This window comes from Protopterus annectens, chromosome 13.part0 (assembly GCF_019279795.1).
Source record: "Protopterus annectens isolate FY-2018-M chromosome 13.part0, PAN1.0, whole genome shotgun sequence".
In the NCBI taxonomy this organism is placed as follows: domain Eukaryota; kingdom Metazoa; phylum Chordata; order Ceratodontiformes; family Protopteridae; genus Protopterus; species Protopterus annectens.
In genome coordinates this window covers 1305193774-1305220271 of record NC_056747.1, presented here as the reverse complement: position 1 = coordinate 1305220271, position 26498 = coordinate 1305193774, and the positions used below count along the sequence as shown (strand labels likewise).

General features: G+C 37.4%; 1 protein-coding gene across 1 annotated transcript in view; it reads left to right on the top strand.

Moving 5' to 3' along the window:
- The window catches only part of TTLL6 (tubulin tyrosine ligase like 6), a 1150444-nt gene that overhangs the window by 478014 nt on the left and 645932 nt on the right, over positions 1-26498 (top strand). The gene's annotated exons all lie outside the window — the stretch shown is intronic.

Genomic DNA, 26498 nt, shown 5'->3' with positions numbered 1-26498 from the left:
CTCCTACACAACTGGAGCAGCAGAGTGGCCATCAGACTCCTACACAACAGGAGCAGCATAGTGGCCATCGGACTCCTGCTCAACAAGATCAGCACAGTGGCCATCGGACTTCTACACAACAGGAGCAGCATAGTGGCCATCGGACTCCTGCTCAACAAGATCAGCAGAGTGGCCATCAGACTTCTACACAACCGGAGCAGCAGAGTGGCCATCAGACTCCTACAAAACAGAAGAAGCAAAGTGGCCATCGGACTCCTACTCAACAAGAGCAGCATAGTGACCATCAGACTCCTACACAACAAGAGCAGCAGGGTAGCCATCACATAGACCTCTGCATAGAAATGTATCAACTGCCGAGTCACCAGCCCTGATGTACAAACTTCAACGAAGGTACGCCCATTCACGCATGTCTCCACGCAGAAGACGCTCTAGCTGAGAATCGAACCAGACAGCGTCTTACTGTGAGGCAACAACACTACCGCAGCAGCATATTTCTGTATTTATATATTTGTATATGCACTTTTGATGCTATAGAATGTATTTTGGAATGTTTTTAAACAGGTTTTTAGTATTATTATATTACTGCATTAGTTTTAATTAATTAAACAATTATGCAATTAAGGGATTATGGGGTATAAAAGAGGATGTAACAGCTAGGGATTTATTCACACATATAGAAATACATAATAAATTGCACTAATCAAATTTAATGCCCACTTTTATTAAGCATCTGTTGGGTTGTTTGTTTCTGATAACTTATTGCAGTTAAACTCTTTTTCTAGAGGCTCCTTTAGCTGTTTAAAATTTTCATTTAAAGGCTCACTGCTGCTTTTCTGCTGTGAGAAACATTTCTGTGGTTTGTTTCTAAGCAGTGGGGATATTTGTAGCATTATCCATATTCAGGCTTGTATTTGGGCCTAGTGTTTGTGGAGGCTGTGTGTCTGAGCACATATTCAGGGACATCTTGGTTTAGCCAAAGCCATCAGGCATTTCAGTGAGAGAGAATTGTTTAAGGTCATTTGGCTGACTGAGGTCACCTGGACTACAGCTTAGACTAAGCACCTCATTGGTTCTTTTGAGCCTTTTTCTTAAAAGTTGTCTCAGGTTTCAACTTTCTGTTACCTAAGAAGTTAAGTTGTGAGTGTTTCTGCCATTTCACACTGAGCTAATCGAAGGAAGGACACTGAGGAAACTCGGAACTATAATATATAACATTAAGTATCCTGTTTTTTGCTTATTTTTTCAAGTTATTTATAGCACTTTGTGTACTGTATATTTTTCTAGCTAGTTTCACTGTGTGTGAGGTATTAACTGGAAATTGTCCACTTTTATTAAGCATCTTTTGGGTTGTTTGATTCTGATAACTTGTTGCAGTTAAACGCTTTCTCTAGAGGCTCCTTTAGCTGTTTAAAACTTTCATTTAAAGGCTCACTACTGCTTTTCTGCAGTTTGTTTCTTGCCCTCCCTCCCTATTGGTATGGTGTTTTTATAGTTGGTGGCTTTGCAGTTGCCCGCTCCTGGTGTAAATTTGATCTGGTACCCTCCTCCCAGTCTAGTGTCATTACCTCGTTCTACCCAGTGCAGGGAGAACATTTGAGAAGGCCAATCAGCTTAGTTTCTGCTACTCCTTTCTCTCTTTCCACTAAAAAAAAAAAAAAATTTCTAAGCTTGTTTCCTGCCTTTCCTTTGGGAAATCTAGCCTGGATATAGATTTGCTGTGTCCAGGACTATTTGTAGGCTTCTAGGCCCCCAAGCCCTTCTGTGTTGGAGGGAAGCTTTCTAGCTTAATTTTGTTTCTTAGAACTAGCCAGTTTTTTTATTTCAGCACTCGTCTGTTTCTTTGTGCTCAGCACTTGTTCAGAACTTATTGTAAGCACTAAATAAGCTACAAGTTACTACAGCACTCAACTTTCCTCACTGTCTAGAGGAAAACAGCTTATAGTACTTAACAAATAAACACCTATCCAGCCATGTCTAAGGGTCAGCTCCCGGTGTTTTCTCCTGTCTACCTGATGAATCTGGGCATCTTGGGGCAATGCAGTAATTGCCTCATGTACACAGACAACCCTCTCCTCCTACCACCCAACACTACAACCTGTGAGAGATGCACTTATATAGCCAAACTGGAAGCAAAGCTCTCTTCACCCAAGACTGGACTAGACAGTCTAGAGGAAAAGGTAAACACTTGCACCACACCACACTGAGCACATAGTCCCTCAAAACATACACCACCAAAACACACACATAGAAACACAAAACACACACCTACATTCGCGGATGCTCTCAGTAAAAACCTGCCCAAGCAACAGGGACCTCCAAAGCAGAAACTCAAGCAACCTCCACCCCCCCCAACACAACCCAAATGACACATATCCCATAAACTCAGTGTGCCACTCAACCACAGCCCATAAGGCATAACAACGTACCCAACACTCTAGTCATAGGTGACTCTATAGTCAGGCACACTGATGTTCCACTCACCAGGCTAAACAAGGAGAAAGTTACTGTCAGCTGCCCGTCGGGTGCCGGGATCCGCCACATAAAGCATGCACTCAGGTCATTCCACAACAAGTACAAATATGACTCTGTCATTGTCCATGTTGGTGTGAATGACCTGAGACGTACCTCCTTGGACTACATAGAAAGGGACATGGAGGAGCTGTCCGATCTTGTAGCCCAGGCAGGTATGACCCTAACCCTGAGTAGCATCCTGCCATCACCCAGAATGATACCACAGTACAAGGACAAAATGATTGACTTCAACAATTTGCTAAGCTTCTGGTGTCATTCTAAGGGGATCCAGTATCTGTCTGCTGGGGATGACATAGATCGACAAGCCACAATGCTTTGCCAGAGATGGCCTACACCTGTTGCCCCTGGGATTCCAGATACTGGCTAAGGCTCTAGCCATCCCTATAGTGCCTTTTTAGGCAAGGTTCAAATGACAAATTCATCACCCTAACAGGTACAGGCAAGAAGAATCTGAGGGTATTGCTACTCAATGCTAGAAGTCTAAACCTCAAAATGCACTCTCTCAAGGCACTCCTTAAAATGGAGAACATCAACATCTGTGCAGTGACAGAGACCTGGTTCAAGGCTCCAGAGAGTACCCCTGCATTACTAGGCTATAATTCATACCACACCTTTCAGCCACCTAACCTGGACCGAAACACTAAAGGCGGAGGCGTGTCCATATTCATTAAGGATATCCACACCTCCAGGCTAGTTGCTCAGCATAATGCATCCGAGATTATCCAAGTGCAACTAACTCTGGGCAAGATCACAATCCAAATTGTAGCTTGCTACAGATCCCCCACCATGCCCCTGGATTCCCACTCCTCATTTCTTAATACACTGGAAAATATTAGGGTACAACCTAACACCCTAATAATGGGCGATTTCAACTACCCCACCATTAACTGGGAAAGCTACTCATGCACCAACTCTTGTGCTCTACGTTTTCTGGAATTCATAAATTCCAATGCCATGGATCAACTTATCCACACCCTCACCAGGGGTAGCAATATCCTAGACCTGGTTATTACCAACATGGCCAACCGGTGCTCCACACCAGAGGTCAATTCCTTGTTGGTCAGATCCGACCACAAGCTAATCACCCTTGACATCCACATCCCTCCTCCACCCCCCATTAGGGAAATCACAGTAAAACATTTCTCCAAAGCCAACTTCACGCTTCTTAAGACAGAAGTGGCAAACTTCACGACACCCATGCTGATGGACAATAGAAGTATGACTGCTGAATTCTATACAAATGCACTTTATAAGCACTTACACTGGTGCATGGATCGTGCAATCCCTAACAGAACCAAGATGCTATCCTCCAAAAAAAAGGAAGCCAATCTGGTGGTCCCCTGCCATAAACAAACTCTACAACAGAAGAAAGAAACTGTTGCCAAAAAGAGTAAAATCCCATGATTGGAGAAACTCCCTGGTCAGCCTCAATAAAAAGCTGAGATCCCTCATAAAATCCTCCAAAGCTAGTTATGAAAACAAAATCACCACTGACACTAAAGACAGCCACAAAGCATTCTATAGCTATGTCAAGAATCTCAATGGCAACACTCAGATCTGCTCTGAGGTACAGCACAATGGCACTAAATATACAGAACCAACTGATATTGCCAACATCCTGGCAGATAGGTTCAGTGCTAATTTTACCCCCCTGTCATCCCCTAAAGGGCCCATCTCTATACCAGAAGAATGCAAAGTTCCTGTAATCATGGCTGCACAGGTAAAAAACACACTATCCAAAGCCAAGAACACAGCATCCATGGGACCTGACGACATCCCAGGCTGTGTTCTACATGAACTACAAAATGAACTGGCACTCCACCTAAGTACCATGTTCAATCATAGCCTCACCTCAGGCTATGTGCCCACTGAATGGCACACAGTGACAGTTATCCCACTCCAGAAAGGGGGAGCCACCACAGACCCCAGAGACTACCGCCCCATTAGCCTAACGAGCCTGGTCTGCAAGGCTATTGAACGTATCATCATGGAACTTATAACCAGTGATATTGGTAATCTCCAAACTCAGGACCCCACCCAGGTCGGGTTTGTAAAAGGCAGATCATGTCTCCTAAACCTGATAGACTTCTTTGAAGCAGTCACCAAAGTCATAGATGAGGGTAAGGTGGTTCACACAGCCTATCTAGATCTCGCCAAGGCTTTTGACACCATCCCCCACTCTGGAATTATAGATAAACTCACTAAACTAGGTATAAATCCCTATGTCACAAGATGGGTTGCCAACTGGCTCACTGACAGAACCCACACTGTGAAAGTAGCAGACTCCAAATCCAGATTCAGACCAGTGACAAGTGATGTACCACAGGGTTCAGTCTTGGGTCCTCTCTTGTTTGGTATCTACTTCTCTGAAGTACAGGCCAACACAGAAGGTCTCTGGCTAACGAAGTTCACAGATGACTGCAAACTAGGAGCCATAATCAAAACACCAAAAGATGTGGACATCCTACAAAAGGGCCTCGCTGAGACAGATGCCTGGTGTAAAGCCATGGCCTCAAGCTCAATGCCAAAAAGTGCATTGTCATCCCTTTTGGTAAAAACTCAGTACCCATGAACTACCACATAGGTAGTAGTCTACTTAACACCAAAAGTGTGATAAGAGACCTTGGGACACAGGTGGACAGTAGTCTCTCCTTTGATAATCACATTGCCACAGTAGTCAGGAAATCCTTCTACGTGGCACACCTCATCACAAAAGGTTTCTCATCCAGGAAAAAAGAGGTCATTGTTCCCCTCTACTCGTCACTCATTAGACCCATTATAGAATACAGTGACCCTTTTGGTATGTACCTCACAAGACATCTACAACAACTGGAAAGGCCACAGAAATACCTCACAAAGAGGATTACCGGCCTCAAAGAGATGCCCTATGCAGACTATCTCAAAAAACTGCAGCTTTACTACATTGCATATCGCCTACTCAGAGGCGATCTCTGCCTAACACACACAGCTATGTCAAACCCAGAGCTTTTAGACATGCTCCACTTAAAGAAATCCCAATCCCTATGAGCTACACGCTCTAGGGACCTAAACCTCGTCACCACAATAAACAGAACATGCTGGAGGGATAGATTCCTGTCCCAGAGATTTCCCATACTCTGGAACAAACTACCTATCTATATCAAACAAAGCTCCTCATTAGCACTCTTCAAGAAAAATCTTGATGATAGGGTGGGAGATAGGAAATTCACCCCGGGGATCACTTCTGTGGCTCTGCTCAACAGTGGCACAGGAAAATAATTTTCTTGGGTGGCGAAAGTCAGGGCACCTTCCGCTAGGCTTATATAGGCCCTAAGGCCAATAGCCTTGTACCTACCTATGAACCTATGAAGAAGTCTTGTGGATGAAAATGCTGTGAGGGAGTGTTGCGTTTATGTTTTGAATAAAACAACTGTTCCTTCCAACTACTGCCTTGTACGTGATTTGCGGACTCCATTTGGTGCCTGTACCTGTTTTTTGTGGGTTACTTATTTCTTCAGATGCCTTGCCTCATTGTTTTGTTTCAAACTTACAATATAAGGGTTGCTGGTGAAGATAGTGATGGAAGACTGTTGATGGGTTAGAGGAAAAAGGACAGGGTAGCAGGGTCAGACAGTCGTTAAACACATATTCACACAGGGGCAGCAGCTACAACACATGTTAGAAGGACAGTGGATTGTTATACCTACAGAAAGCTGTGACATGAAGTGATGGAGTACCAACAAAGAGTAGGGAATGACATATAAGGGAAGGAAAATACCAGGATACAGATAAGGTAGAGCCCTACCATTACTTGACACAAGGATGTTCCAGAAGGCAAGAAATGCAGGCATCACTCACTTTTTTTTTTAATTTCTCCACGTCTTTTGGGTTTTTAATATCATGATGGGAATGAACCCCATTCCTAAGTGAAAGTGCGATTAAAGTTCATGAAATTAGTATTGTTCCAACATTTGGTGTCAGCCAGTAGTGCTCTTCACAGCACCCACAATGTGTCCAATAATGACTCCTTCTGTAATTTGGATGGAGTTACATGTATTGGTAACATATCTAAATACGATTGTAGACTCTTCTTTATAAGACCTGTTGCTCCTACTACTATTGGAGCTGTCTGTGTATCTTTCTTCCACATTGCTCTTGTTTCTACCCGCAGATCCTGATATTTTATGACTTTGTGTCTCTCTGTACGCAAGACACTGTAGTCTCTGCGTGTGGCAATTTCAATGATTAATGAGTGACTGATGTGATGGGCTGGTTGATTCTCTGGTATCCCAGGCTATACCTGTCAGTTACAGGATTGCAGAAGGTGCCGTACATTGCTGAGGTGAGTTTTGAGTTGTCCAAACACCGTCAACAGCCATCTGCCTCCAGAAATTACACCAGTAGACTAGGGCAGATCCCTCAGGGTCTCATTCAAAAGAGGAATTTTTGCCTTCCTCCTTTGAGGTAGCCACTGAGGGCACCATTGAACCCTCTAGCTCTCCCCCAGCAAAGTAACTATTGTTCTCAGCTGAAAGATAGTCTTGACAGCCAGTGATGACCAGATGCAACAGGCTTCAGTCCATGCAGACTGAGATGATCATGATCTTGCCTCCTGCTGTTCCACAACTGGATCTGCAGAGGGATCCATAATGGAAAAAAAATCATTGCACACAATTACTAAAAACACAGTTGCAGTTGTACAGTGCACTTGCATAGATGCCATATATACTCTTTTACCAGGAAAGCCACTCCTGCCTTCTCTGACATCCATCCATTTAAGATTATGCTGTTCCCCCATTAGAAAACAAAGTATGCACTCAAAAAGTATACATGTAAAGCAGATAAGGGTAGGTGAAAACAACAGTACTTAAAAACTGCACTCACAGTAGGTGCCAGGTGCTCTTTTCCTAATTTGTGTTTTGCACTTAAAGCAGGTTAGGTTGGTGGCATCTCAGGTCATTGCAACAATAACACAAGTATTGCTTCCCAGAATGACTGATACTATGACATCTCTCACAATCATAGTAAGTTCATGCCAGGCATCCACATTTCCAAGGACCCACCATATTTTCCCAGTAGGTACTCCTGAATATCCCTCTGTAGGGTGAACAAGAAAGTCTTGCTTTCCTTTTTCTCATCAAGCTGGAGGTCTGCCTTCCATAGCCCTTGAAATAGCCATAGTCACTCAGGCTCACTGGAGAGTAAAATGATAGCTCTGTGTGCACGGACACCATGTAACATAATGTTGTACCATGGCACTACTGTGTATCTGTAGTGCTACAATGCAGCACTAAGGCTGGATATTAAATTGCACTGAAGCATTATGAGGATACACGTCCCCAGTGCATGAGCATATGGGTCACGAGCACCATGGTGATGTGCATGGCTACTATGGGTGCAGTGTGGAATCAATGATGCTAAGTGTCCTTATCAATGTAACTGCCAGGCTGCCTTAACAGTAACATGATGTAAAGTTGTACACCACTCATTACCATACAACTGTGGCATACAGGAACTTCCATAAATGTTCTGTGACTCACAGTTCTACAGAGATAAGGAAGGAGTCCAGCCTGCTAAAGTACCACAGCAAGAGCAATAAATCCTGTTATGGATGTTAGTTACACTGAGACAGATATATAGGTCAGCATCTAACTGTGAATCCAGGAAATGGAAATGAGATGCTCCATATTCTGGGACTTTCATTGGAGGGGAGGCGACCTTGTATAAGAGAAACTTTGGAAATGGAATGCCACAGAAGGATAGGTTCCAGGGCAACATGTTGAGGCAAGGGTACAGTATATATCTGGAAAGGGGAGGTAGAAGGCTGTGCACAGTACTAAATGCAGCTAATTAACATATACATTAAGGGGAGAGGCCATGGCCATAGCTACCCTGCAGAAAAGGTGAAGGGAGTGAGCCTGGTCATTTATTTATACAATTCGTTATCTGGGGTACAGCACGCTGATCCCATTCAGCAAATTTCAGTCTAGGTCCAAAATGTGAATAAACATCAAATGGAAAAAAATAATTTATACAATAACAAAGCACACTAAAAGCAAATATAGTTAATATACAATGTTGTTGTTTGTCTTTCGGCTTTTTCCAGTAAGGGGTCACCACAGTGGAACTCCGGTCCACTAATGATTGGCAGTAGATTTTTATGAAATGCCGAGGTGCCAGCTCGACGCTTAACCTTCAACGAAGGCATGCCCATTTACGCACGCATGTCTTTCGAATGCTAACCAACCACGGGGAGGACATGCAGACTCCACACAGAAGGCACTCCCAAGCCCAGCCGAGAATCGAACGGGAGAACCTCTTGCTGTGAGGTAACAACGCTACTGCCATACCACCGCGGCATATAGTTAATATATAGAAAAATGATTTAAGAAGGTAGTCAACAGGAACCACTAGTTACAATGTTTACATCAGTTAGAGTTGTGACATGTTAGGAATTAGAGAAGGGATGCTGTACTGAAAATGATAGGCAGTACGTGTCACAGATTAAGGAGTCTAGGTTACATGACCTCAAGCAGGGCATTTACAAGCATCTTGCACTGGGGAATGTTCTTTAATTTATGCCCAAAAGGAGGAGTTATTAGAGAGATCTTTATGATGTGAGTGAAGATCCCTTCAAACTTCTGTCCAAAAATAGAAAAGGAGTGGTTAGAGCACTGAAGTTTGGTTTTAGGTGCTTGCAAGATAGACCCTGAGTGGCTATGAGACCTAAGACTATATGATGGAGGCTGTCTGTGTAACCTGGAGGAAAGAGAAAGATAGAAGTTTTCTTTCAGGATCGGGAAATGCTGGGAACCAAGGAGTAAATTGGCTCATTGCTGAAACAACAGCTAGTTCTCTTTGGCTAACGTAAGGCAGTGGTGTTCATACTTTGGGGAAGGGGTAATGAAGCGGCAGATGGAGTTGGAGATTGTTTGGATAGTGGTAAAGTTACTTTTGGAAGAAGATACTACAATAGGTAGGCAGTACTCAAGTTGGGCTAGAAGAATCCCTTTGCCAATAGCATTTCTTGTTGGATATGAGAGGGAAGATGAGATTTTGTGGGCTCAAAAGAGTAGGGAGTTCATCTATTTCCAGATGTTTTTTGTGGTGATGGTGGAAGTTAAATGAGGCATCAAGCCAGATTCCTAGATATCCAACGGAGTTAACCTGCCCAATGGCATTATTAAAGTGGTCAGGAATAAGTAGTGACTTGTGGTTCTTTTACCTTTTAATGAAGGTTCCAAGGAACATAGTTTTAGGTTTTGTGAAGTTAAGTTCTATTTTTTTACTACTGAGTCAATTAACGAGAAAGAGGAAATTGTTTTGCAGATTATGTTGAAGTAACTGTGGGTGATAAACAGGTGCATAAAGTGGTTTACTATCAAAATCCTGGAAATCTCTTGTTTGAGTAATGACTTGCTCGAACCAAATGAACAGAACTTACACCAGCTTTTCCTCACACCAACGAATGCGGTAATGCTGATGATGTCAAAATCGATATTATCAACAATACCCAACTTACCTTGACATCTGGAGATACAGATACACTTCAGAATGTCAAATTTCCAAAACTTTGAATTTCATATGGTCGAGACCATATGAACGAAGTATTGAAATCTCAAAACTCTGAAATGAAAATGAAAAAAAATACAAAACCAAGTTTCTCAATATTTTTGCAGGGGGGCAAGCCCCCCTGCACCCCTGCTACTTAAATATGCCAACTCCAAGATCGCACTACAGTGAGGAAAAGGGAGATCTCCTGTTCCATGCTGTATGCAGACCTCCGTTCAGAATTTCAAGATTTCGAGTAAATGGGGCGTGGCCAAGGATGAACACAGGATAGCAGCAGATTTCTTCAGCTCCACCAATTTCATTACACTGACAGGAATTAATTACTTAAAAAATTAATTTTTGAAGTAATTTTCTTTCTAAATATGTTTGTTTTATATAGTTCTTGAACTATATCTAAAAAAGAAAGGAAATTTTAACAATATTCCTGTCAGAAATCACTTTGGAAATTTTCCTGTCAGTTTATCAGTCTGAAATGAGTTCCAGTAAGACAAATTCTCAAGACCCCAGCATCAAGAAAGAACTTCAGTCTCTGATAACTATAATCCAGCAACTTACTGCTAAGATGGATAAAATGGATACTAAAATAGATACCTTTATAGAAAAAAACACAAAACAAATAGACTTGTTACATATAGACCTGCAACAACAGAAGATCCAGATGACAGGCATAGAAGAAGCTGTGAATGATATGGAAAATAGAATCCAAGAAGAGGAAATCAACATTGAGTTTCTGCTGAAACAAAATACACATTTACAAACAAAGCTTGATGACCTGGAAAATAGATCTAGGCACAATAACATTAGGAATTTTGGACTGCCAGAAAATATTGAAGGTAACAATATTACTTCTTTTTTAACAACATGGCTCCCTAAAACTTTAGACTTACCAGAAGCATTCTCTTTTGGTATTGAAAGAGCACATGAATCTATAGCTAATACTAACTCTAACAAAAACTATCCTAGATCAGTTATAGTTAGATTTCTATCATCTTTTGATAAAGAGATGGTTCTTAAATCTGCTTGGGCTAAAGCTCCTGTTAAGATTAACGAGACAACTGTGCATTTTGACAATGACTATTCTTCCATGGCAATAGCTAAAAGAAAAGTTTTTCTGCCACTAATAAGGGAGCTTAAAAAAGCACAGTTTAAAACATACCTTCTGTTTCCTGCCAAGCTTAAAATCTTCCTTCCTGATGGTCCTAAAATTTTTGATGACTTAGACTCTGCTTTACTGTTTATCAAAAAAAAATAAGATTTTGGATAAAATAGAGGAAATGGAATGGGCTAGTCCTTCATTAAAGAGACTGGCAACTGAAACTTCGTGGAAGACTTCAGAGAAGAAGAAGAGACTAAAAAACAAATGATTTGTTCTATGTTTTTTTTTTTCTTTCTCTCATCATTTTATTTCATTATTAATCTTTTTAAATATAGTTCCTGCATTTCCAGAAAGCCACAAATATTCTGAAAAAGATTTAATCAAAGTTATTCTCTGTGTGCAAAGAAATGTTTTGTTTCATAACCAGTCAAAATATCTGAAGAACTAATAACAAGCTATGATTCAATTTGTTTCTCTTTCTGAAAAAGAGAAGTAAGGTCAGTAATTTGATACATTTTTTTCTTTCTCTTTTTTTTCTTCTCCTTTTCTTCTTTTCTTTGTTTAAACAATGACATTCTATTTAGATTATGTAGTGGGTAAAGGGTGGGGGGAGGGAAGGAGAGAAGAGTAATGAAAATATGATTAATAGAATAATAACATATTTATTCCTTGTAAAAGTTTATATGTTCTTCAAATGCTATTCCTAATTATACTTTCTTGATTATACTGCTTATGCTTGTTTGTAAATAATCTGTCATGCTTTAACTAATAATAATTAGAACTAAATAATAGTAAATAATATGTTTTATTTTTAACTCTATTAATATAAACAGTAAGTAATATTCCATTGTATATACTTCTTATAGCTTTCTCTTACATTTTTTTATTTCTGCCTTACACTCTTTTATTTTCTACTCTCTTTTTCTTTTCTTTATTAATATATAGAAATGCTTTTGATCATATAGACACAGTAAATAATAAGATTTGCATAAAAATTGAGTTGGGACAAAAATATTGAGTTTTATTACGTATTAATAACTTTGGGCTTAATTTCACTTACATAGAGGCTGTAATAACCTGTAAAATACATTGTGAAGGTTTTGTCATGTTTAGATGCATTTACACTGCTAAATGAATGTTTGTCACTAGTTTTTAATAAGTTTCCCGCCAAAATGTTAAGGAAGACAATCTGGGATGTGGGCTGTCTCATGCACAGTGTCCATGAGCTACTTCAAAAGCTTCAACTCTCAGAATTCTCACAGAGAAGCTGAAAGCAGTCAGTATAACCTTTGACCTAGATATCACACTGACACATCACAGATTCAGGAAGAACACTCTACCAGGAAGTAGAACTGATGCAAATGTGACTATGTGAAGGAAAATGAACTCTTTAACATCTAAATGTGAGTTATTTTATATAAGTACTTAAATATCTATGTTATAATTCATAAAATATGTCAGTTATAATGAGTTTAAATGATGCAGTTTCTTGTAGTAAGTAAATGTCTTATTTTAGAAGGCATAGAAAATGAAACATTTATTCAAGTGTTTTTGAAAATCTACTTAACAGCAGCATAATAATCTGTGTTAAAAACTTATGTTCCAAACATATACATTACTATAACTCATTTAATTCATCTGATTGGCAAGCATAAATAATTTTATAACTCTATTCTGGAAGAAATTGTCATGTGATATATTTTAAAGCAGTAGTATAGCATGGTTGTAAAATCTGGTTACTAAAATGTGTTTGCTGTGCATTATTTTGTATGAAGCAGACAGATTTATTGTAGGGACAGCAAGTAGGATAGTGCTCAGCAAGGACACAACTCAGTGAGATCAGATGTATATATATGTGTGTGTGTGTGTGTGTGTGTGTGTGTGTGTGTGTGTGTGTGTGTGTGTGTGTGTGTATATATATATGTATGTATATATGTATGTGTGTGTGTGTGTGTGTGTGTATATATATATATATATATATATATGTGTGTGTGTGTGTGTGTGTGTGTGTATATATATATATATATATATATATATATATGTATGTGTGTGTGTGTATGTGTGTGTGTGTGTGTGTGTGTGTGTGTGTGTGTATATATATATATATATATATATATATGTGTGTGTGTGTGTGTGTGTGTGTGTGTATATATATATATATATATATATGTGTGTGTGTGTGTGTGTGTGTGTGTGTGTGTGTATATATATATATATATATATATATATATATGTATATATGTGTGTGTGTGATGGCTTCTTTTTTTTTTTACAATAATGCAAGTGTTTCTGAGAATCTGCATAACTATGCAGTATGATTTATAACAATTTCTATAAATACAATATTTTATTCTATTGACAATAATGAGTATGAGTAAAATGCTCATATACAAGCAATTCAAGGCTTTTTTTGGAAGCTGTTGACTGCATTTACATGACAGAAAATAGATGCATCTTAATATATGTAATGTCTGAATCATATTAGCCAAAGTTTTTGATTTAAATGAATGTTAGAACTTATTTTTCTCTCCTCTTGATTTCTAACATCAAGATTATTTGAATGCTATTTGAATACAAGTGTTTTATATTACATAGATGTATATAGTAGTATGAACAGTCTTTAAAAAAAAAAAAAGTTTATTTTAGTTTATATGACGCTGTTTTACCAAATGTGTAGTCTTGTCTTGCTAGATAATTGAATTGAAAACTGTTAATCTCAGTTAAATATAACTAGTATTAAATTGATAAGGTGGTAGCTGAGGTACTGCTGCTTAGGGTAGGGGGTTAACTTGAGTAGTAAATACTACTCTAAGTTGGAGTTTATAACTCCAGGCTGGATGCAAGGTTTAATCCTTACATTATTCTCACTTGTTCATTGTTATATGTATATAGTTTTGACATCCACAATATATTTTGTACACTCATTGTCACTACAAACAAAATTGAATCCTATACAAAATCCCATAAGAGATTCAATAAATGCAGCTATATTTAAAGGTACACCTAAAGGAGGAGATGTAACATTACTTAACTTGTTATTTGTTATTTTGATCATAAGATTCTTAAGTTTTAAAAATGCCAAATGACATCTTTAAAAGGAATTTCTTTAAACATTAATGGATTGAATAATCCATGTAAAAGGGCAAGCCTAACAAGATACATTAATTTACATAAGGCCAACTTAGTCTTCCTGCAAGAAACCCATCTTTTGAAAAAAGATATTGATAAACTAGCCACAAACAAATATACAGTATTGGTTAGTTCAGAGCACACTCATAAAAAAAGAGGAGTGGCTATTTTATGGAATAAAAGTATGTCCATTCCTAAAACCATTAAGTCTTTTCAGGATGACAAAGGAATGTTTTGTATGGTTACAATACAAATTAACGGGAAGACTTACACTTTAATTAATGTATATTGGATACCTGGAATTGGTATTAATACAGTGAAACATCATCTTGATAAGATCATATCATTCTCTACAGGAGATATTATTTTAGCTGGTGACTTTAATTGTATACTACATGAAAGTGATACTACCACTATAGGAAAAAGAAGAATTACATCTAATGCAAAACATTTAAATGATTTTGCTAATTCTTATCATTTGAATGATATTAATAATCAGATAGATTCAAAATCATTACCATACACCTTTTTTTCTAACAGATACAAAACTTATTCAAAAATAGATAGGGTCTTTATTTCTAACCAGATGGTAACAGATTTAATTAATTCCAAAATCATTTCATGTCCTATATCTGATCATAATTCAATTGTTTTGAATTCATGATAAAAAATACTCATAATGTTCAGATCAAAAGGATACCAGCATACTTAACTCAACTAAAAGACTATAAAGAATATATACTTTCAGAAGTAAAACATTTTTAGACATAAATAATACTCCTGAAGTCTCCATTGTCTATGTTTGGGATGCCTTAAAATCATATCTATATGGACAAAGTATCAGATGGTATAATAATAAAAGGAAATCTTGGGATAAGGAATTGTTAGATATTCAAAGTAAATTAGACTCTTATAAACATAATAATAAAGAAAATATTATGGATAAGAAAGTTATTGAAGAAATAAACAAACTAAATGAGAAATACAAAGAAATTTTAACTCACAAAGAACTTTAGAGAAATACAAGTTTTTGTCTTATTCAATAAGCCCCAAATATTTACATAGACTTAAAAATAAAACAAAAAGGTTGAATAAACAAAACCATATCAAAGAAATCTTTTCTCTAAGGAAAAAGAAGAATGTTTCTAGTATACCAGAAATACTAAATGAATTTAGAAATCACTTTCACAAAATTAACCATAATAACATTAACATGGAACCTAAAGATAAAATAAAGGAGTTTATAACCACAAACATGAATAAAAAGCTTAATAAACAACAGATTTAACTATTGGACAAAAGTATTTCATATACAGAGGTTATTACACAAATAAATAAGCTTAAATCAAACAAAGCACCGGGTAACGATGGTATTATACCAGAGATATATAAAATCCTTTCTAAAAGTACATATTCATTAATACATAAGGTTTTTATTTTGGCCCAAACTGAGTTAATAACCCCCCCATCTTGGCAATATACATTTATTTCGCCAATTGTAAAACCTAATAAAGATCCAACTAGATGCACTTCATATCGACCCATCTCATTACTTAATGTTGATTATAAAATGTTTATGAGTATTTTTGCTGATAGACTGAAGACAATCATCCCTGGCATTATAGATATAGATCAGACAGGCTTCATTGTAAATAGAAATACTTTTGATAATATAAGAAGAACTTTAACATTAATTGATTTTGCAAATAGGAAAAAGAAAGATTTAACACTTATTAGTCTTGATATAAGTTCAGCATTTGATTCAGTAAGTTGGGACTATCTGTTTACCTTACTAAAGTGCACAAACTTCTCAGATGCATTTGTAAATCTAATTGAGCATTTATACAAAGGAACTTTGGCTTATATTAAGGTAGGAACACATGTTTCACAAAAAATACCCATTTTTAAAGGTACAAAACAAGGATGTCCACTTTCTCCACTATTATTCACTTTAGTAATGGAGCCTTGGGCTAATTTGATCAGAAACAGTACTGACATAGAGGGTTTTGAAATAGATGAAAATATAACATCCAAAATTCAACTTTTTGCAGATGATGTTCTAATTACATCAGCAGGATCTAATTCTTCTATGCAGTCTCTATTTGATAAAATGATGAATTTTAAAAGTATTTCTGGTTTAATATTCAATGAAGAAAAACTAAAATACTACCTATATATACACGAAAAAATATTCTCATTTGTGATTTTACTAAATATGTACCCAATTCAGGTCAGATTACTTATTTAGGTATAATACTATCTAAAGATATTAAATCTATTATATATAATAATTATAATACCTGTTTTCTTAATATACAAAACCTTTTAATACCTGGAATAATATGTGTTTTACTATGAAGGAGAGACTTACAATTATTAAAATGATAATATTCCCCAGGATTTTATACTTAATACAATCAATAATACTTCCACCTACAAAAATAATTATCAAGAAACTGAATACACTAATGTTAAATTTCCTATGGGCACCTAATAGACCTAGGATTGCATTAAAGAAACATACTAATAGCTGGTCTCAAGGGGGTATTTCTTTTCCAGACTTTAATTTATATACTATCTCTTCTATTGTAAAAGTTATTACTTTATTAATAGATCAGTCATATGTTGCAAAATGGAAAGATTATTGGGAGCTAATTAGTATGCACTTCATGAAAATCTCCTTAACACATAAAAATATGATAGTAAATAACTCCATGTTATGGTTCCTAAAGGAATTTTGTACTTCACCTATTACACCTAAACATATGGTTTGTTACCCATTAAACATTAATATTAGCTATCGTAACTTTATATTCATGCACCCTAAGTATAGGGAATGGAATTTTATTATATTCCCTATAATGTATACTCAGGGTATGCTTTTGTCATCTACTTCTGAAGGAACTCATTTAGCTATAGATAATGATCTAAAGCACTGGTATCAGTTGATATCTGATAATAAAGTTAAAAATCTAGATTTCTTAAAACAAGAATTTGATCTAAGAGAAACTTGCTGGTTAGAGGTTCAGACCTTTAGACAACATCTCATTAATAAAATAGATCTAATGTCTATAACAGTCAAAGAATCTATTCCAACACTGATTGATTACTTGATATTAAATTTACAACATAAAGTTTCTGATAAAGGTAAACTTTCATACATACATAAAATTATCAGACAAGAAACTTTTTACAGTGTAGATACATACTGGAATTATTTCACTTCTATTAATGGGGACCCACCAAATCAACAAGATAAACAATATATATTGGAATCTGCCTATAGAACTACATCTTCCATTGTCTGGAGACTTTATACATGGAAATTTTTACATAGATCTATTTATACACCTTTGATGATGAATAAAATAAATAATAAAGATAATCTATGTAAGAGATGTAATGTAGAAATTAATGCTGACTGAGCTCATATGTTTTATGACTGTATAAAATTGAAAGAATACTGGAAGTCAATTAATGAATTTTTGCAGGCTCTTTTTACGGATAATTTCATTATTTCTAAATCTCTTATATTATTCAACACACCTGTACCTCAAAGTGTTAAGGTTAAGCTTCCCTTGTTATGGTCTATTCTAGCAGTGGCTAGGAAAATAATAACCAGAAATTGGATTTCAGTTACACCTCCTTTGTTCAATGAATTTAAAAATGTTATGCATATAGTGTGCCATATGGAAATAAACACAATTAGGTCAAGAACAGCTAGAAAAACATCTTATTATATTGTATAGGATAATTTACAAAATCTGTTAAAAAAATCCTAATTTCAATAGCATGGTATTTTAGTTTAATTAATTGATCTGATTGTAGTGGATGTCTTTGTAAATACTTTAGTTGTTTTGTTGAATGTTATAATCATATCTATTTTTAATTACTTGTATAAAATTGTTATGATATTTCTCTTGTATGTTAAAACAATAAACCTGTTTTGAAAAAAAAAAGAATTTCAAGATTTCAAAACTTCGATCATATGGTCTCTACCATATGAAATCTGAAGTTTTGGAAATTCAACATTCTGAAGAGAACCCTGTCCTGCACACGTTTTGCAGAGGGGCAAGTCCCCCTGCACCCCCCATGTGTGGGCTGTGCCCCCCACACCCCCTGCTAATTATATATTCCAACTCCGAGATCACACTACAGTGAGAAAAAGGTTAATGTTCCTGATCCCCACTGTAGTACAATCCAGTTGTAAACAGCAATGCTCAAAACTACGAATGAAAGCTGTGTCTTGACGTTCCAGTGGTGACGTAAATTCAACTCAGTATTTTTAACTTTTGTACCTCTACCCTCGACCATATGACTGACAATAAGGTAAGTTTCACACATTTGATAGTAAATATTGTAAAGCAGTTAGTACAGATAATTAAGGCTCTGAGCGGTTAATGAGCTGTTTATTGTAATACAACATCAAGGGTTTAATATCGCCATTTGATTTAATGCTTATTGATTGGCCAGCAGAGAAGAGAAAATATACTGAAAAAAATTCTATCCAGCCTACTAGCCAAACACTTCTCATTCCTAGAAAAAGTACCATTCATCTGCAAGACTTGTTTTCTCCATAACATTTTGTAAATCTTCGCTATATCATTTATGAAAATTCAACATTCCCAAACAATCTGTCCTTGGTAGGCTCCAACACCACATTGAAGACTCATCCCAGTATAACCCTGCTCCCCTCAACTGTATCTGTCTGCTCTATGCAATCTTCTATCACATCTGGCCTATTTTCACTGGACCTTTAAAATACAGCTACTGCAATCTACCCTTTTTTTCTATCTCCACCCATCTAGCGCTAGCTAGTATGCCTACAACTCTTTCTTTTCGTTTAGCCCAACTTTTTCTTAAACACAAATACCGTTCTTTTCCATTTTCTGCATTTCTAATTTATGTAACTTCATCTCCTACATTAGCACCAGCTTATTTATGATACACTCTGTCTCGCTCAGTGGGATTCCTTGTTCTAGGCACATTTCAGTTGGCTACCCTAACCCCCTAACCACATTTTCCTTCTTATACATCTTCCTGCCACTCCTCTGAAATTAGGTTCAAGAGACTCTTGACCTGGAAGAAGCCCCTCCACCTCTGCCCCCCTTCCCAGGCAGGAAAAATGTCAGCTTCTGTTGGACATCTTCAAAGATGTATTGTATAGCCCATTCAAGCTGTCTCAACATCTCTTCAAGTCGTCCATTTCACTACTCCCTCTAATTTACCTTTATCTTTCATATCTAGCCTCTTACACTGCTGTGGAATTTATGATAAGACCCTTCCTTACTGTCAAGCACCTACTCCCATTTTTAGCCTCATAACTGTCAAAAAAGGTAGTGATTTTCACCAAAATGTGCAAGGATCTCACTTTATTACTTGTAAAATGTAAATGTTTAGGCCTTGTATCCTTTTAGTAAGGTGCCTCTGTGGGCATTCTAGTTGTTGTCTGTGTCTAGACAGATGCCAAAGTGGGCATTATATTAACTGACTGACCTAATGAGGGCTGAGTAAAGGGGAATAATGATGACTGACCTAATGAGGGCTGAGTAAAGGGGAATAATGATGACTGACCTAATGAGGGCTGAGTAAAGGGAATAATGATATCCCGAGATCTCGACACAATTCCTTTGTTTACAAGGTGTGCAATGTAAACGGGTTTTCTTACAATAATAGACAAATGTTGGTTAAAAGTTAGGTCACTGTCCACATCAGCTCTGAAATCTCAAACAACTGGGTCAACTCTTAGAGGCATGTTGTTACTGTGGTAGTTCCCTGGAGTAGATGACATCCCAAAAGATACAATAATATTTTTTTTGGCATTTAGTTTCAGACCATGATTTTAACACGAGTTACTTATTTAAGACACGCCTTCCTGCAGGATTGCTTAAGTCATTTGGGGATTCAGTGACTGCTCCTAGCGTACAGTCAACTGCAAACTTAGCCAGAGCCCTCTGGTATTGACTTTGACTTCAGAAAAGTAGACGCCAAGCAGGACAGGTCGATGCACAGAACTCTGGGGGACTCTACTGGTGACTGCCCTCTGTGGAGGTAACTTCCCATATATTGATTATCTGCAGCCCATGTGTGAGCCAGTTGATGATCCAATGCGTGACATAGGGTTTTTTCCCAGTTTATATAGCTTTTCTACTATATCTTAGAGAGGAATTGTGTCAAAAGCTTTAGCCAGGTTGAGGTATGATGTGTGGACCTGTAGAACAGTGTGCTATGCTTTGTTGTATGTACTTTATCAGCCACTGTAGTTAAAGGAAGTTTCCAGGTCAGGGGACTGATATTAAGGTAACTGTACTGAGCATGTGCTACAAGTAGGGTGTGGAATGTGCATGCAGTAGCACCTATGTCGAGTATACAATAAGCTATCCGTTAAACTGCCATCATGCCTTTGCTTGTCATTCAACATGGTGTCAGAACCTGGATTTGAAGTTGTTTAAGTTTCGCAAAGTGTAAAAAAGTGACAGAAGCTGTTTTAGTCTTTTCAAAGTGCAACAAAATGTCCAAAGTTGTACAAATCTCTTCGAACTGCAAAGAATGTATGCAGTAAGTCACATAAGCCTCTCCATGGTGCAACAAATGTCTAAAGTGCTACAGGTACTTACATTTACTTTTGTGGCATATAAAAAAATTTCTCAAACAGAAAAATGTATATAGTGTTTGCATTTACTTTAATGGCATGTCAGATGGATTTTGCAGACCCAAACCTTTGGTGTTTGATGGCAGTGTTGCATAGACTTGATGTGTGTTTAAACAAGAATATGATCATAGCAGTTGCACATTCTGATAAAGATTCATGCACTGAGCATTTATACCTCTCAATTTAGCTGGCTCAGAGGCCATTGAGTGAGTATGTTCTTTTGTGTATACACATGCTGTTTATGTGGGAGAGGGAGAAAACTGCTGTATTATTGCTCAAGCAGAAATCGTGAAGAACCAGACTGTTTAAAACATAAATTCAGGGAACTTTGTAACCCTCAGACAAATGTAACAATGGAAAGGCATAAGTTTAACACAAAGAATCAAAAGCATGGTGAAACTATTGATGCACATGTTACTGATTTACATAATAACGCAAAAACCTGTAAGTTTGGGGACTTGCAAGATGATTTAAGAAAAGATCGTCTTGTGTGTGATGTAAATAATGGGCCGGCTTCAGTAAAGCCTATACTAATTCTACACTAAGTGTGCACTGTTCAGAGTGAACAGACAACCCAGACATAACTCACACCTTCTTCCTCCTAGTTTTAGTTTTTCTACTGGCATTCTTGCAACTTTAAATATGGACAGGGATTCATAAAGGTTACTACAAAGTGTAGACTACATGCACACATAGTGTAATCTTTCTGAGTGACTAGAAATCACAAAAAATGTAATAAGAATTTTATTGAATACATCTTGTGTGCACTTAGCATAGGCTTTATTAAATCTGGCACAATGGGATAGTGAGGGAAAATTCTACTGCGTGAGAGTGAATTAGTACTGAGCAAACCTATTGAAGTCTGTCAGATACATGAGCTTACAGAAAAACATACAAATATGCTTGCTGTAACTGCTACTGCAAATGTCGACAGTGTACAACAGAAATTTAAGACATCAAAGCCTCATAAGTCTAAACCAAAAAGCTCTACCTCATTAACTCCCATTGGTAATTGTCACAGTTGTGACATCAAAGCCTCATAAGTGTAAACCGAAAGGCTCTACCTCATTAACTCCCATTGGTAATTGTCACAGTTGTGACATCAAACCCTCATAAGTGTAAACCCAAAAGCTCTACCTCATTAACTCCCAGTGGTAATTGTCACAGTTGTGACATCAAAGCCTCATAAGTCTAAACCGTAAGGCTCTACCTCATTAACTCCCATTGGTAATTGTCACAGTTGTGATATCAAAGCCTCATAAGTCTAAACTGAAAGGCTCTACCTCATTAACTCACATTGGTAATTGTCACATTTGTGACATCAAAGTCTCATAAGTGTAAACCCAAAAGCTCTACCTCATTAACTCCCATTGGTAATTGTCACAGTTGTGACATCAAAGCCTCATAAGTGTAAACCGAAAGGCTCTACCTCATTAACTCCCATTGGTAATTGTCACAATTGTGACATCAAAGCCTCATAAGTGTAAACTGAAAAGCTCTACCTGATTAACTCCCATTGGTAATTGTCACAGTTGTGACAGCAAAGCCTCATAAGTGTAAACCCAAAAGCTCTACCTCATTAACTCCCATTGGTAATTGTCACAGTTGTGACAGCAAAGCCTCATAAGTGTAAAATGAAAAGATCTACCTCATTAACTCCCATTGGTAATTGTCACAGTTGTGACATCAAAGCCTCATAAGTGTAAACCCAAAAGCTCTACCTCATTAACTCCCAGTGGTAATTGTCACAGTTGTGACATCAAAGCCTCATAAGTCTAAACCGTAAGGCTCTACCTCATTAACTCCCATTGGTAATTGTCACAGTTGTGATATCAAAGCCTCATAAGTCTAAACTGAAAGGCTCTACCTCATTAACTCCCATTGGTAATTGTCACAGTTGTGACATCAAAGCCTCATAAGTGTAAACCGAAAGGCTCTACCTCATTAACTCCCATTGGTAATTGTCACAATTGTGACATCAAAGCCTCATAAGTGTAAACTGAAAAGCTCTACCTGATTAACTCCCATTGGTAATTGTCACAGTTGTGACAGCAAAGCCTCATAAGTGTAAACCCAAAAGCTCTACCTCATTAACTCCCATTGGTAATTGTCACAGCTGTGACATCGAAGCCTCATAAGTGTAAACCCAAAAGCTCTACCTTATTAACTCCCATTGGTAATTGTCACAGTTGTGACATCAAAGCCTTATAAGTCTAAACCGTAAGGCTCTACCACATTAATTCCCATTGGTAATTGTCACAGTTGTGACATCAAAGCCTCATAAGTCCAAACCGAAAGGCTCTACCTCATTAACTCACATTGGTAATTGTCACAGTTGTGACATCAAAACCTCACAAGTGTAAACCCAAAAGCTCTACCTCATTAACTCCCATTGGTAATTGTCACAGTTGTGAAATCAAAGCCTCATAAGTGTAAACTGAAAAGCTCTACCTCATTAACTCCCATTGGTAATTGTCACAGTTGTGGGGGCAGTCATGAATCCAAATGAGAAAAGTGTTTCACTTTTGGGTGGCAGTGTCACAAATGCAAAGAGTGGAATCATCTCAAAGTGTTTTGTAAATCAGCACTGGCTAATAGTAAGATTAATCCAAAGCAAGCAGTAAAGCAAATCGAGACTGTGACAAGCTTGAATGGCAATGATAAATCTTTTTATGTTGATGGTGTTTCTTTGGTTGGTGTAACAGTTAACACAATGAATTCATGTGTGTCAGCAAAGACTGAAATATTTTGTTCTGTACAAATTAATGGGAAACCAATAGAGCCCAAAGTGGATACTCGATCCAAACACAATGTCATGTCAGCAAAAGCTTATTCAAAAGTAAATGCTAGAGAGTATTTTGACTCCATGAAGTGTACAAAGTTAGCTGCTTATAGTGATGAAGAAATTCAGATGGATGGCACTGTGGTCCTATTTTGCCATTTTGCAGGCAACAGCTATGACTTGCAATTCTATGTAGTTTGCAGAGATGTACAGCCACTACTAGGCATACGTATGGGCTTGATTTTGCTCAGTGAAGAAGTTCATCATTTAAATACAAATGAAAATGAGACAGCAGATTTCAAAGTTATGGAAGTTAAATGCATTTCATCATCATCATGGCTTAATGGGTTAAGAAACCACACTGCTGTAGATCCAGTTCTACAAAAGCTGTGTGACGTTATTAACTAAGTATGGCAAACACGTCAGACAGGTCTGCCCTTGAAATTCAACAGTACTTCCTATACAGAGATGAACTGATTGTGGAACATGGTATTATTATGAAAGGTCCAAACGTGGTAGTTCCTAAATCATTGCAAAAGGAATACATGACAGTCCTGCACAGAAGTCATCCAGGCACTGAATCAACTAAAGTAGGGCAAGATGTATTGTGTTTTGTCCCTCAATGTCCAGTGATTTTGAAAGAGAGATACTTTCCTGTTCAGTTTGCAACAGCAGTAAACCTCATCAGCAGAAATAACCTCTTCAGCTGCACCCAGTCCCTGGTTTACCATGGTCCACAGTTGCTGTAGATATTTTCGAATGGAATGGTCAGCACTATTTGGTATTAGTTGACTCATAACTCTGGTTGGTTCAAAGTTCATTTACTTTGTAACTTGTTGTCTATCACAGTAATTATGAAACTAAAGAGATATTTCTCAGTTCATGGAAGTCCACATAAGGTCATATCAGATAATGGTACACAATTTACTAGTCGATATTTTAAACAATTTAATAGATCTTGGGATATTGTTCATGTAACCATGGTTTAGCTGAATGTGCAGTTAGTAATGCAAAACAATTGAGACAAAAGTACTTAAAGGAAGGAACTGATATATTTCTTAATTTATGGAATCTTCAAAACATTTGTTGTGACCAGACACTTGGTTCACCTGCTCAAAGACTGATGTCAAGAAAAATATGAAGAACTCTACCAGTCGATAAATGGCTGTTAGTGCCAGTCGCAAAGGGCAATGAAGTAGTGAAAGCTTAACTCTCGAAAAAATTTCATTTGCAAAAGTATACTATGATAAACCAGTAAACCTATTTGACCGTTATTGCAAGATGAAGTTGTCTGAATGCAAATTTTCAAAGGTCATGATTGCATGAGAATCGTAAAAGACATTTGCTTTCAGCCAAGGTCTTATGTAATTCAAGCTGAAGGCATAGACTGCAGAAGAAATTGCAGACCGTAAAAGATATTTGTATTCAGCCAAGGTCTTATGTAATTCAAGCTGAAGGCATAGACTGCAGAAGAAATCGCAGACACATTTTACCTGTCCCAGAGCCGAAGCCACAGTAGACTGTGTGTACTAGTGATTCCAGTTCCTTGACTAAATCACTAACTGATTAGGTTCCTGAGAACGGACACTCTTGTTTGTATAATTCTGATATACCAAATGATGTTACTGTGTCAAACAAATGACTTGAGACGGATCGTGTTTCTAATACTGCTCAAAATGTATATGCGACTAGGGCAGGAAGAGTCTGCAAACCTAATCCTAAATATGTACAGTAAATTGCATTTGTAGCCAGATTGCCAATGTTGAATATTTTATACAATGTCTAATTCTTGAATGTGTTTCAAGAAATATCAATGTAGATTTGTGCATGTATTTGCAATAGCCAGAAAGTAAAGAGAGAGGGTGTAGAACAGTGTGCCACTGTAGTTAAAGGAAGCTTTCAAGTTGGGGGGTGGTATTAAGCTGACTGTACTGAGCATGTGCAACAAGTAAGATGTAAAATGTGCATGCAGAAGCTGCTATCTCAGGTGTAAAATAAACTGTCTATTTAACTGCCATCATGCCTTCACTTGTCATTCAGCAGGACCATTTTGCTTTCATCCATTGCTTTGGTGACCTTTAAAAAAAATCCGCCAGTATGAGTAAGTATGACCTGCCCTTGACTAACCAAAACTAGGATGGGTTCAGTGTTTGAAGGTTCTGTATGTCCTGATTGATTAATTTCATGCTGTTTCCACGGCTTTGCATATGAGACTGGTCACACTTATGGATCTGTAATTGCCTGGGTCTGTGGAAGGTCCTCCCTTATGCAGGATAATGACTGTAGCTATTCTCCATTCACTTGGTACAAAACCTGTATGAAGGCTGAGACTGATCAGTGTTGTTAGGAGTGTGGCTATATCTTGCTTCATGTTATTTAAGATGATTCATAGGATATTATCGCAACCCATCAATGCAGTATTTCTAGCTTCTGAAAACACTTTTAGGACTTGGTCTTATGTGACAGCTGGAGGTGACCCATTTTCAAGTATATCTTGAGGGACAGATGGAGGGGAGAGAGGGGTGAAGTTGGAACTAAATTTATCAGCCAGTAGGTTTACTATAACTTTAGCCTCAGTGTAGATAAAATTGTTCGCAATCAGCTAAGCAGATTGTGCTTTTGAGATTAAAAACATAACTAAAAATGCCTGCTGATTGTCTTAGCCTCAAACTTGGCTTTGGTGGATTTTATTAAGCTCCTGATGTGTTTGTTATTTCATGACATAGGCTATAACATTCTGGGTATAACTCTTCTTA